The sequence below is a fragment of the Nannospalax galili genome, unplaced genomic scaffold, assembly GCF_000622305.1.
Source record: "Nannospalax galili isolate Female #2095 unplaced genomic scaffold, S.galili_v1.0 scaffold576, whole genome shotgun sequence".
Taxonomy (NCBI): Eukaryota; Metazoa; Chordata; class Mammalia; order Rodentia; family Spalacidae; genus Nannospalax; species Nannospalax galili.
The window spans coordinates 2,200,988-2,214,794 of record NW_008339223.1 but is presented as its reverse complement, the minus strand read 5'-3'; the positions used below and the strand labels follow the sequence as shown (position 1 = coordinate 2,214,794).

General features: G+C 40.9%; 1 long non-coding RNA gene across 3 annotated transcripts in view; it reads left to right on the top strand.

The window, feature by feature from the left end:
- LOC115070510 overlaps positions 1 to 10,376 on the top strand; it is an 85,112-nt gene extending 74,736 nt beyond the window's left edge. For 2 of the 3 annotated variants that reach the window (XR_003849664.1, XR_003849663.1), the window contains exons 2-5: positions 308 to 403; positions 4,796 to 4,895; positions 6,347 to 6,476; positions 7,324 to 10,376. This is a non-coding gene — a long non-coding RNA (uncharacterized LOC115070510). The remainder of the gene's footprint in view (positions 1 to 307; positions 404 to 4,795; positions 4,896 to 6,346; positions 6,477 to 7,323) is intronic. The other variant, XR_003849665.1, reaches the window with a different exon arrangement.
- Positions 10,377 to 13,807: the final 3,431 nt, after the last annotated feature.

The window sequence follows — 13,807 nt, the reverse complement described above, 5'->3', positions numbered from 1 at the left end:
GTAGCTGATGTGCAGTCGCTCTGTTCTTCCCAATTCTTCATTTCTAGCTAAGGAGGTGACTACTGGAGCCCCTTACAAACACCCATGTCAGAACACAGTGTAACCTTGAAGACAGAAACCATGTGCATCAAGAAAGAGAAAGCCTGCTCTTATGGTCCTGCCCTGTAATTCTGGGTTTCCTTACATGAGATTAAAGCCAATGTACTAATCACTGTCCTTTCTAGGCCCTGCTAGTGGCAGTCAAATGCAATTTCTAACTGATACAGATGCCTTCCATGCAATGAGTAGCATCCTTGTTTCCATGCAGTTAGATCCTGGAAACACTGTTGGTCTATGTTGATTCACAAGCCCCTGCAAGGACGAAGTTGGACTCAGCCTCTGCTAATGAGCAGAGAAATTGCTGGTGAGTACAATACTTGGATTATAAGGTGCTGGCAGCCATACTAGAAAAATAAGGTCAGATGGAAAAATCATACCAGTAAATGCCTCCAGTGAATATCCTGTCCCACCATAGTGAGCTCTGCACACTGTAGCCCAGATCCACACTTCATGTGGTAGAGTCCCAACCTCTTCATCCCAGAGCCATCATTTCTCTCTGTGGGAAAATGATAAGAGTCCTCTCTGAGAACTGGGTTAAACTTTCCTCGTTGTAGCTATTGAGTAGAATCCCACATTGGTTCCTACCTGTAACCGAAGTGCTTATTCATTTGAATTTCTTTACACCAGCAGTTTCATCTGTAACATCAAAGACGGTAGATGCACTGTCTGTTGTTGCAGAGGACCCCGGTTCAGTTCCCAGCATCCACATGGCAACTAACAGTGGTCAGTAATTCCAATTCCAGGGATCTGATGCTCTGTTCTGGGTCCCACAAACATTGCACAACACGGGTACACAATATATACACGCAGGCAAAACACTCAAACACATAAAATAGAAAAAAGATGCAATTTGCTTTGCTAATCTCAAGTACCTTTGATTGATGCCCTCTGATAGAAGAGGACATGGGTTATTTCCCTGGTTTATAGCATCTATATTCTAGGAGCATCAATTTGTCTGTGTGGTTTATAATACTGTATCCACTTTTGATAAAAATTTAAAGCTAAATTATAGGGATGATTTCAAAAGGAATCTCATAACCACTAACCTGCCATATCTTCATAGAGGTACTTAATCTTTCAGTGATAACTTTGCATATTTTGGATACTAAAATAAGAACAAATCAGAGGCAGCATACCTAGTAAAACTGAGTATTCTCTGCTAATGTTTTTAAGGGTGGGTTGGACAGTAGAGGACAAATCTGAACAATTGTGCCAAATGTATCTGGTACTATTTAGGTCTACTTCATAAACTAGGATGGCAATTCTAGTCCTGATTCCTTGACAACAGTTAGCATTTGTCTGACTTTCAAATCAATGGACTTTAAGGAAAGAAATCATGAATTTGTAAGGCTAGGAACACAAAACAGACTGTTCATTTCAAATCAATTGCTTTTATAGTGTTTTTTTTTTTAACAGTTTTACTTCACTAATTCCTACCTTATACCAGGAATAAAGGCAGCTCACATGGACACGTAAGTTGCAACACACAAATTGGAGACTTTTGCAAAGAATAGGTCAGATACTTTCTATAGAAGGTATTCAACAAATGCTGGTTTCTTTATCTGATGGATAAAAAGATGCCTTGATAATAGAGAAAAAGGAGGAAGAAGGCAGAGTTGACGGAGTGGGAGGATAAGAAGGAGAGAGGAAGAGGAAGAGAATCATAACAATAATCACAAGAAATATTTAGGGTGGCAATGTTGCCCATTGCTAGTGGGTTTTCAGTCATTGTCTAACTAGTGAGGAATTAGATGGGCTGACCCTACAGGCACATATTTCTCACATAATCCCACTTATCTCATATAGCTTAAAGATTGCTTACAAAGGAGATTGATTAGATGGGTGAGGTTGCCAGTTATAAAGGGGAATAAGCAAATATCTGCTGTCTAGTGACCTGAAAACAAATTTCCAAGGCTATTCTAGTAGAAGGAATTTCTTTCTTTTGAAACAAACTGTGGTTAAAAAACTAAGGGTGTACTAAGGACACTGATGTAGTTTGTGGAAAGAAAATAAACCCTTACTTACTTTTGAAACTTCTGAGCATGTGTGATCTTGAAGTTAAAGACAATATTTTGATCAGACTTTAGGAAAAACAAACTAAAACTTACAGGGCTGCATTACTTGAAAGTCTTTTTTCTTTTTGTTGTTGTTGTTTTTTAAGAGATTCAGGTATATAATTGAAAGGAACAAGAACGACAACCAAAAAACACACAGGTGGATGGAAGGGGTGGGGGACTTGGTCTGGTATGCCTGAGACAATGGATTCAGTTCCCAGCAACAGAAAAACAAACAAAAAGCTAAAAAAAAAACCACCCCAATCAACTCAACTAGCATACTACAGGTTCAAAGTATTGCAATTATTTAATATACCAGTTGTCTAGAGCTGCAATAATAGAAATATATAATGCACATGAAATTTTACTGTTTTTTTGTAGCCACATTTAAAACAGAAAAAGGGCCCCTGTGGTAGTGCACGTCTAGCCTTTAGTTACAGCACTCGGGAGTCAGAGTCAGGTGGAGCTCTGTGAGGTAGAGGCCAGCCTGGTTTCCATAGCGGGTTCCAGGCTAGCTGAGGCTACAGGGAGAAAAACAAATACCACCCCCCCCAAAAAAAAGGGGAAAAAAGTCACAGGTGAAACTGACTTTAGTATATTTTATTTAACTCAATATATTACAAGTATTACCGTTTCAACATGTGATTGATATAAAAAAATGTTAATTTATGTTCTTTTACAGCCCCTCTCTAACTGATCTAGTACTTTAAGCAACTGAAGCCACTAGGGGCTTGCGGCTACCGTACTGGAATGGGGCAGGTACAGAGGACACGGGTTGTCTCTACTCACGTCCTTTCTGGGTTAACAAATAAGTACCTAAGGAACTGGTTTTTCAGCAGGAGCCTTTTGCTGGGAGTAGAGCTAGTAGACCCAGACTTTTTAAACAGGAAGGGAAATGGGTTCCAGGGTTTCGAAAGTGACCCAAGGAGTCTAGATATTTTCTACCTGTAGGGGGAGCTCTTGTCCCTTTGCTCTTAAATTCAAGTCGTTCTCAGAGTTCTTCCACCTGGGTCTGTGGAGAGTTTGTTTTTGGCTCCAAACCAGCAAAACGTTCACAGTCTCCACACGTTAAGACTGTGAAATGCCAGGACACCAGCCGGGGGGCGGCTTGCGTCTTGTGATTCCCAGGCAGTCCAGCGAAATGATAAACAAAAGTCTTTTGTGCAATATTAATAAGCTTTAAGCGCTCCCCAGTGAGCCCCTTGTCATCCAAGTAAGTCATGTGTATCAAAAGCCCTTATATGTGAAGGTTTGTTTTCATATCTGGCTCACGATGAATGGGAGCCTCCTTTGCCATGTTGTAAAACAAACATTTGTTTATTTTGTGAACAGAGCTGGCAGTATGATACAGGAACTAGGGCTGAATGGAGAGACCCCTTTCCAAGGGAGGCGCCTTTGAAAACCTTTCTGCTGGATCGTTCCAACTGTCAACTGATCTTGAGTTGGGTTTACATTAAGACAATAACAGTGTTTCCTAAATAAATAAGCTAGAGACACTCGTGGGCCTTAATAAAAGGCATAATGGATTGTGGGGTGGGCGAAAGGAGTTTTTGTGCTGTGAAGGAAATAATGTCTAGTTCATCTTACCATGTATTGGAGGCTTGTGTTTTAAGACAGAAGGGGTCCTTTATGGAAATTACACCCATCCTGATAAAGCTTTCCCTGGGATAAAAGATGTTATATTTCTCTTGAGTGAATGCCACACTCCCAAGCAGGCATTTTCTAAAGTGAAGTATTAGTCACTATCCCAGTTAATAACATAACCTCTCCTGATGTGTAGAGAAAACAAATGAAAATTGTAAGGCAAACCCATCTGCTACTGGGTTTTTTTCTTGGTTGGTTTGGAGCTTCCAGGATCCGTGTCTATTCAACAAGTTGCTTTCAAGCTCAAAAACGCAGGGGCTGAGGTTCCAGCGGAGACGTGTCGCTGACTCAGGAGCTTGGGCTGCTGGGAGCTTTCCTGGAGAGCGGGAACTTCAGTTTGTTCCTGAAAGTTCCATTTCTGAGAAAAAGACCCATTCTAGAGAAAGACTGAACGCTGAAGACCGGACACCAGTGCCATATACTGAATGCAAATGAAACTAAAAATTTAAATACTATTGTAGCCTCATACAAAGTCTGTGAAATGGGGATTCTGTCAAAAAAGTTTCTTCAATCATAACAATTGTATATTTATTTTGTTCCATAGAAACACATTTTAATATGGGCTGGATGATAGTATTTGTAGACTTTTATAACTTATTTTTGGAAGGTTTGAATTTTATGTGCATTTTTTTCAAATTATCACCTAATACTTATAATGAGCATTTTCCATAGATGTACAATCTTCAAGTGCATATATTATTACTATAATTTGCATGTAATCTTTCCTTTTACTGGCAACTTCGAAAGTTTATGATTTCTTACTATCAAAAAATAACATCACAATGAGTATATTCACACCACAAATTCTTTCTTGGGGAAATATTAGTTGGAATAAATCCCTAGGCTATGAGTACTTAGGGCTTTTGACACATCGTTTTCCAGAAGCATTTGAAAATAACCTTCTTTTTAAGAACTGTAACCACCACCTTCTCATTTTCCTGTTAACACTCACACTTTTATTTATTTTTTTATTTTTCTTGCTGTTCTTATTTGTCTAGCGTGATGCTGCCGCCTTTACAGGTTTCCTCAAAACCCCTACACAAACATTTCATCTTTGCATAAAAGTGGTTCTGGGATGTTGTCCTTTGGAGACTTTAGGTGAGTACACTGAGTACAGCTTATTTTTATCATTGAAGAGTAGAATGTATCAGTCTGCAATATACCTCCTAACTGCTAAGTTTAGACACATATAAGGCAAATTTAGTTTTAGACTAATACATAATTTGTATTCATTGTTTTACCCTCTAATAATATGTAAGTGTTAATGTGGTAGATGTGTTTTGAGAAGTCTATCCAGTCCAACAGCCAGGGTGCCTCAACCCATGGGTTACCCCTGTGCTGAGTCATGTGACTACTCACCCCTGTAATGTCTAATGGAACCAAGACTTTATGTGGACACTTGAAACATTGAACTGTATTTTGGGAGGGTAGAAAGGTGAAGGGAGAAAGAAGAAAATGCAGTACATCCACAAGAAAATGCAGCACATCCCCAGAGACAAATTTGAGAGGGGAGGAAAATTATTTCTTGCATTTTCAATGACTTTCTAGTCTTTGATTTTGGTGACTCAGTCATTTCTCAAGTCTCACTAGCTATGTACTCTCAAATGTCTTTACCTTTAGATAATCCTTTGCGAATTCTGGTAAATGGTGAGATACTGATGTTTCAGAAACTCCAGACAGATGAGTCACTGCCAGAGGAGTGACTCCGTGTGTGTGTGTGTTTGTGTGTGTAAGCTATGGATAATTGCACTAGCCTTTTGTGACCGTGATTGTGCAATGGGCAAAGAAGCAAGGGGCAGAGCTATCAAATCACTTCAAATGTGCCTCTCAGTATCTTTCTGTTTGCTGACTGGCTGGAGTTTATCTGTGAATTGACATATTTTGTAGCTTATGTGACCTCAGGCAGTCACTGTCCATGTTTTCTCCTGCTAGTTCATTCATTTAATTAAAATGTATCAACTGCCCAGAGAATGTCTGGATCCAGGCTGGACATGCTGGTCACTACTTAGAGCAGGTTACCACGGCTCTATGGATCCTTGATCTGATGTGGTCATAAGGCAGCTTGCTCAGGGAGTGTGAGTCAAGGAACCACTTCGGGCAGGTGGCAGCACCCTCAGTGCACTGAGGGATGTGCCTCCAAGTTTGCTATGCAGTGTGGCTTCTACAGAAGTGGACAAAAATGAGCAATAGATGTTTCAGGCAGAATATAATGGATTGGCGTGATCTTCCAGATTGTCACCAGAGTTTGGAGCAGGCCTTAAAGGAAAGGCAGGGCTACAAGAATGGGCCAGCAGATGCTGGAGAGGGTAGAGGGCAGGAGAAACAGGATAACCATGCCAGGCAGCCCTGGGTTGGGGCAGTGGAAGCTTCAAGACACGAGAGGTTGGTTTTGGACACAGATGGAAGAGCTTTGGTGCAATGTCTTAAGAATTCTTGACCTGGGCTGAAGCGGATGAGTTTTGAGTATTGCATACTTTTGGCAACTTCTCTTTGACCCCATCACCAAAGGGTCCCAACTTGGGCATTGTCTTTTTCTCCCCTTTCTTCAGGTGAAGATCTCCTTCTGCCCTCATCAGACTGTCATCTATTTTCTTCCAACGTTTCAGTCTCCATGAGTTGAGTTTGAACTCTGGATTAACTGCCTGGTTGAAAGGGGACTCAAGAACTTCACACAGAGTGGTGTGTAATCACTCACTTGCCTGTGGTCTTAAGTTGCTTTCTCAGGAAAGTGCTTTCACAGAGACAACTTTCTACAATACATACTTGCTCAAGATATTTGTGGGGCACGGAACATTTTCTTTTAGAACATCTGTCAAGCTATAAGTTTTCCAAGGGGATTTATACTGTGTTTCTTTAAGCCCATGCACCATAATATGTGCATATACATACACATGCATATAAATATATAAATTCTAGAAAAGATATACTCTAAGACAGGTAAACTTTTTCTAGTCTTTATGAATGTATTTATTTTGAGCTTTAAGACAGGGATTTGGTGTTCTTTCAGCATATACATCTGTTAAAGAGTTTTCTTATGAGATAAGTTGAAGCTGTAGAATTCTCTTTCCTTCCTTAGATTATCTATCTTTTCATCCAAATATAGTTTTTGCCTAGACACCACCTCCTTCTTTTCTTCATGGGATACATGCTGCTTTGTAGAGTGGTGATGGGCTAGAGGGGGAGGCAGGGGTGAGCACATCAGATCTATCTGAGGAACCATGTGTTCCTAATAAAATCCTTTCACTAAAATAAATGTTCTTTATGCTCTTTTAAAAGTATTTTGCTGGGTGTGGTGGTGGCGGCAGCAGTGGCACACACCTTTGATCCCAGCACTTGGGAGGCAGAAGCAGGTGGATCTCTCTGAGATCAAGACCAGTCTGGTCTACATGGCGAGTTTCAGGCCAGCTGGGGCTATGGGTAGACCCTGTCTCAAAAAGATTTTTAAAAAGGTAGTTCCCAATGCATGTAAGCGCACCGACACTGGCAACAAATTAAATGGCACTTCATTTTATTTTTGTCTTCACAGCAAAGGAAGGTAGTGACCTGACCTGAAGTACTGCAGGGCGTCCCAAGTCCTGACACTGAACTGACTGCGGAGGGTGTGGAGACCACAGTCAGGCTGCAGAGGGCAGTATAAGACTGTGGAGCAAAGTGCTGGGTTTCGCTGCCGCTTGCTGGGCCTGATGCAGGCCACCTGTGATGTTTCACGGTCCATTATGCTAGATGCGGAAACTAGTGTATTGGGATTGTAGTAAATGTGTGCTAGTTAGCTTCATCCCAAAGAAAAATTTTCAGAGATTCCCTTTCTCCTCTCATTTCAAGAAATGAGTAGCAAACTTGTACCGGCTTCACTTTTTGGAGACTTGACTATGTTGCAATGAGAGTTGAGATGGTACTTTATGATTCACTGAAGTTAAACTGTACTAGCACTAATGTGGATCTGGGTATGGCCAGAAACTTCCTTAATAATAATAATAGAAGCAACAGCAAAAGTGGTAATAATAATAGTAATAATAATTATAATAAACAAGGCAATGTTCTGCATCACCTTTTTCAAAATTTTGTTTATTCATTGACAGTGTCATACATGTATATAACATGTTCTAATTGCTCTCATCCCCACGCCCTCTTATCTTCCCACCCCTGTCAACTCCCCCTCCTCCCTGCAAGTGCCTTTCCCATATTTATGGCTTTTTGTTTTGTTTTCTGACCCACTGAGCTTAACCAGGGCCACCTGTGTGACCATGATTTATAACTATCCATTGGAGCCTATTGGGCTCATCAGTGGGTGCACAACTGAAGATAGAGACTGTCTCCCTCAGAATCCATCAGCAGCCAATAGCTTAGCAGGGAGGGGTAGGCCTAGTGAGAACCTTGTTGACCCATGATTGATTGTTGACAGGCCTGGCTTTGTACAGTTCCGTGCAGACCCCTGTGCAGGCAACCACAGTTGTGTGATGATGGTAGCGACGGCTGTGTTGTGCCAGAAGCTTGCATTTCCTAGTCCTTCTCCCTGTCTTCTGTCTCTTTCTTTCTGCTCCCTTTTCTGCCTGTTTCCTGAGCCTTGGAAGGGTGGTATGAATGACTACTTTATGAGCACTCAACTGAACACCTTGACCAGCCATGAGTCTCCACATTCACCATCATTCATTGCAAAGAGAGGCTTCTCTGATTAAGGCTGAGAGCAGCATTTGTCTCTAGGTAGAAACATAAGAAGGCACTTTGGCACCTTGTCAATTTAGTTAAATGACTGTAGTAAGTTCCCTGCCCCCTAGGGCCCAAGACCTCCTTAGCGATACGTTTTTGACTGGATTTACAGTATCATACATCTCTTTTTTGAATAGAAGGAACTAGAGCAAGTGTATTGCAGTGGAAGAACTGGTTCTCGTTACTCTGGACTGACTGAATTTCAGAAAGGGAAAAGGTTGATGGGATTGAGAGACAGTGGTGGCTCTGGCATAGAGGTTAAGGGCATACATTAGAATCAGAGAGACCTGAGTTGAAACTGGACTCTTTAACTTGCTGCAGTTTCCCCTACCATAAAGTTGGGATCATCTTAGAGTTGCTGGGTTAAATAGGACGTGGTTTGAATGGGATGTGTCCCCCATAGGCTCATATGTTTGAAGACTAGGTCTACAGCTGGTAGGACTATATGGGAAGGCTGTGGAACCTTGAGGAGGTAGAACCTTGCTGGAGGAAGTGGGTCACTAGGGTGGGTCTTGGGTTTTTATAGCATAGCCTCACTTCCTGTTCTCTCTGCTTCCTGACTACCAATGAAATGGGAGCAGCTATCCATCTGTACTTGCCACCATGTCTTCTCTGCCATGATGGAATATACCACCTTGAACTGTAAGCCAGAATAAACCCTTCCTTCCATTGCTTCTTGTTGAGTATTTTATTGCAATATGAGGAAAGTAATGAATCACAAACTATGTGTCACAATGACCCACAGCAGGAAATGTCCAGAACGTGGTATCATTACTGGCATTCAATTCACAAATAGTTATTGGGCATCAACTAGGGGACTTGACCATGTCAATATGATTTCTACCTTCAAGTGAGAAAGCTAGATATTAAACACTTATTAATGAATACAGCACTTAGAAAGCATAGCAAATCAATAAAGAACTTGGATGCTTGTATTATAGGATCTAGGTTGAATCCAGCTGTATTATCTCCAGCTGTGTGACTCTTAGAGCACTCCATACCCTACTGGTACCTACTTCATAGGGCACTGCAAGGTTTATGTGAATATCACCTATGAAGTATTAGAATGTAGTCTGACATGTATTAAATAAGCAGAGTTAATACAGCTGTTCGTTATCATAGAGTGTGGTGAGCATTAGAAGGAAGAAGACCAGAGCTGGAGAAGTACAGAATAGAGAGTGGGAGTGTAGAGCTCATCCAAGTGAAGTTCTACAAAGGGGGAATGAGTCATAAAATAAACTGGCCACTGGTTGGGAGTGGAGGTGAATGGGAGTGAGACAGAGGTAGATTTATAAGTGTTCTTAGGAAACAATGTGCAGGATATACAATTAGGGATAAAAAGAAGTGAGGCATACCAACATGCATGATTTAAGTATCAAAATAAAATTTATCACGTATCTCTCTCTCACTATATATATGTATGTATATATATAAAATTACTTAAGCTCTATTCAGAATCCACTGAAAGACTACTAATATAATTGCCTTGAGGTGATATCTGATGAATAGATAGTTTCTTGTGGGACAGAAGTGACCCAGAGGCAGAATCAAGAGCCCAGGGAGTGGGGTCAAGGAAAAGTCAGCCATCAGGAGATGCCCCTGGCCCTAATCAAGAAGCTGGTAACATCACCGCTGGAACTTCTGAGGATCTGGGATTGGTGTGTGCTTTGTACCTCTGTGCTTTCTAGTCACTTGTTTTAGTCATGTTTCACTATTGTATGTTGGATGTTATGCCAATTTATTTTTATCAACTCAACACAACTTAAAGTCACCTGGGAAGATGGAACATTAATGAGGAATTTCCCAGATCAGTTTCTCTTGTGCCATGTCTGTAGGTGATTGTCGTATGGAGTGGGAGCACATGGGAGGAGCTGACAGGGGACTGGGTGGAATGGGAATAATACAATGACAATGTATTGTCCATGTATGAAATCTTCAAAAAAAAAAACCCTTAAAAATAAAAAATAAAAAGAGATTGCCTTGATTGGAGATTGATGTGGGAGGGCTCAGCCCACTGTGTGCAGCACCATACCTAGGCAGGTGAATCTTGGCTAGACAAGAAAGGCAGCTGAGCATAGGTTACTGAGCAAGCCTGTAAGCAGGGTTTCTTCGTTTTCTCCTTCAGTTCTGCTTGAGTCCTGTCCTGATTCCCCTCAGTGATGGACTGTGACCTGGAAGAGTAAGTGGAAAGAAAGCTTCTTTTCATCATGTTTATCACAGCAAACAGAAAAGCAGACTGGAAGATGAGCATAGTACATTGAACATGTAAGGGGCAGGAAGTTTGTACCTTCAGTGAACAGGTCTTCAGCAGGAACTAACACTCAAAGGTCTCATCTGGATAACCAGATAGTGGGCCCTGACGGTTACTGTTTAAAACTGTAACGAAGAACAACTGACTAGGAAGAAGTGTTGCATTTTATGAGTTAAATTGATCCATAATCAGAGCACAGACCATGGAAGCTAAAACAAACTGGCTACAAATTATTTGACAGTTTCCATTGAGAACTGGGGTCCACATCATCAGTGACATGTTACGCTAGTGTCTGCCAGCCTCCGAGGACCAACTGCTCACATCTTGCTATGCAACTTGTTTAATGATGTTGTGTTGGTAGCCGTGCTGAGAGTCCATCACAGAAGTGGCAGATGCTTTCTTTCTAAAGAGCTAATCATATAACATTCACTGGCACACTACCAATCGTATTGAAAGTTTTTCAAGGTGATGGTATGGGTATGGATGAGTAGTTTACATAGAATATTCTTCAGAACCCGTTAGGCTTTTCTGAGATTAGAACTACTCCTGTCATGATACTGTATCATTTGCTTTATTCGCTCATTTTCATGAATGTATAGTGGAGTTTTCTACTTCTCATTTGGAAGATCTCAGAACTCAATAAACCAATCAATTCTTGGAGACTAAGGCATGTTGTCCTAAAATTCTACATCAATTAAAGTTCTACTTAAAGTACAAGACAATGACCTTTAATGTAACAGAATCTAGAAAGTTTACTGATCTGGTTTTGGACTTTTCATTAGTAGTGATGAAAAGGTTTCGGTGTAATGCCAAGTTGGCACTATTGAGTTTTGGTGTTATGATAAAAAGAATATTTCTAATAATCTGAAGACTATTATATGAATCACTCTCTTCCATCTTTTCACACATTTCTGTGTATAGCCAGATTTTCTTCACATTTCAGTCAAAACAACTTAATCTTAACCAACAAGGCAGAAGTAGACATGGAAGCCCAGGTAAATTATATTAAGTTAGTCACAGAGATTATTTAAAAGTCTAAAATTCCACCACTTTCTATTTAATTTGTTTTGATAAGCGAGGTTATTTTTATAAAAACACTATGTATGTTGATATGTAATGGATTTATTATTATTATTTGGAACAAATTTAAATAAGCATTTAAATGTTTCTCTTCATTTTTAGCATGGTAAAAATGGTAGATATAATATATATTATATATATATTATATATATACAATATTAGAAAAGGAAAGTGGATTGTGCCCTTAAGGGGTGAAAATGCTCTCAAGATGAATCTTAACTGATCTTTTAGCAAGGAGGAACTACATTGTTAGGGGACTAGGGGAACTCCCAGGGATACCTACAACTCCTCTTTGGGGTAATGTAGAAAACTCCACATTGAGCCCTCAATTTTCTGGGTTATTCTCTCAGGGTACCGGTGGAATTCAATGCACAGTTAAATGCTGAATAGGCAATTTTTCATGGTTGTGATGAGGATAATTCTGGAGGCAATCAATTATTTTTTGTTTTTTAATTTTTTATTGAATTTTTGTGTATTTCATACATAAAATCATCTTCATACCCCTTCCCCTTCCCATAGTCCCCCCTGCCCCTCCAGAGTTCATACATTCTGTCATTTGTAGTAAGGCCTATATGTAAAGTTAGTAAAGTTAGTGTTCCAAGATGTCCCTTGGTGCAAGTTCATCCACTGCGGTTTAGTCAGCTTATCTAGAGTCTTTCTTTTCAAGAAGATCAGCTCTTCCTCACCCAGCAGTAATCAGCTGCCAATAATTCTTCAACTAAGATTGGGGCTTGCTGTTCATTTCCACAGTTCTGTGAAGGGTTTTTGTCTGCCCAGTCTGCATGAAGCTCCCTCATTCCACAGAGGGCCAAGAACACAAAAGGCCACAAATGGCCAAAATGCAGAGAACAAGAGTCGGCAGAGTGCGGGTCCTTGGACAAGACTCCTATAGTGAGGTCCACCCACCCAGGGCTCAGGGACCACTGCAGAAGAGGGGGTGAAAACATTGTAAGAGCCAGGGAGGAGGTGCATGGCCACACAGAAATAGCTCTACAGGCGCATGGGACTCTTCTCATACAAACCTACAGCAATGGTGTCAGCATGCGCCATTCTTTGCTGGTGTCACAGCAAACATAGGCTGGCAGAATACTCGCAGGCTAGGACACTATAGATCTTCTAAGTGACTGACCTGCAGACTTAGTAAATTTTCTGTTCTTAATACTGTGTTTTCTAGGGACCTCTGCAATCCCTATTGATGGTCCATTGTTAATAGGGAAAAACTGACAGGTCCCACCCAGGAGAGCTTGGCAGTTCATTGGCTGCTGAATGCCATCACTGTTACTGTTGTTAGCACTGCAACTCTGCTAAACATACAACACATACTGCTTTCCAAATATTGCATGTTGGGCCCACTCTGCAGTAGATGTCAGAGGCCTCTAGGTACTAGAGAAAAGTGCCTGTCCTTACAGATGACTGGAGTCCTCATTTGGCATGGGGAAGTGCTCAGCTGAGATCTGAGACGTTCCCCCATCTTTTTTCCTTACACTGAATTCAAACAAAGCAAAGTGAACTCAGCAAGGATGCTCAGTCTGGGAATATCTGGTTTCAAAGGGCTTGTAGGTTAAAGGTTACTAAGATCTAACTGCATCTGTGATACTTCATCTTTATTGTCAACTTAGCTGGATTTAGAATCCCCTAGGAGATATGCCTCTGTGTATGTCTGTAAGGTTGTGGGGGCGGGGGGACACCCCTGACCATGGGTGGCACTATCATATGAGCCGAGTTTGAATAAAACGGAACAAAAGACTCCAAGCTGAGCACTACTTAGCATTTGTCATCTCTGCTCTCTGACTGTGGCTGCAGCAATCTCTCAGCCACCTTACACTCCCATCTCCAGGTCTTTGCATCACAATGGACTATATTGCCTCTTAAACTATAAGCCAAAGTAAATCCTTTTCTCCAGTTTCTTCTGACAAGTATTTTGTAACAGAAATAAGAAACGTAAGTAACACAGTGTCCTACCCAGATTCAC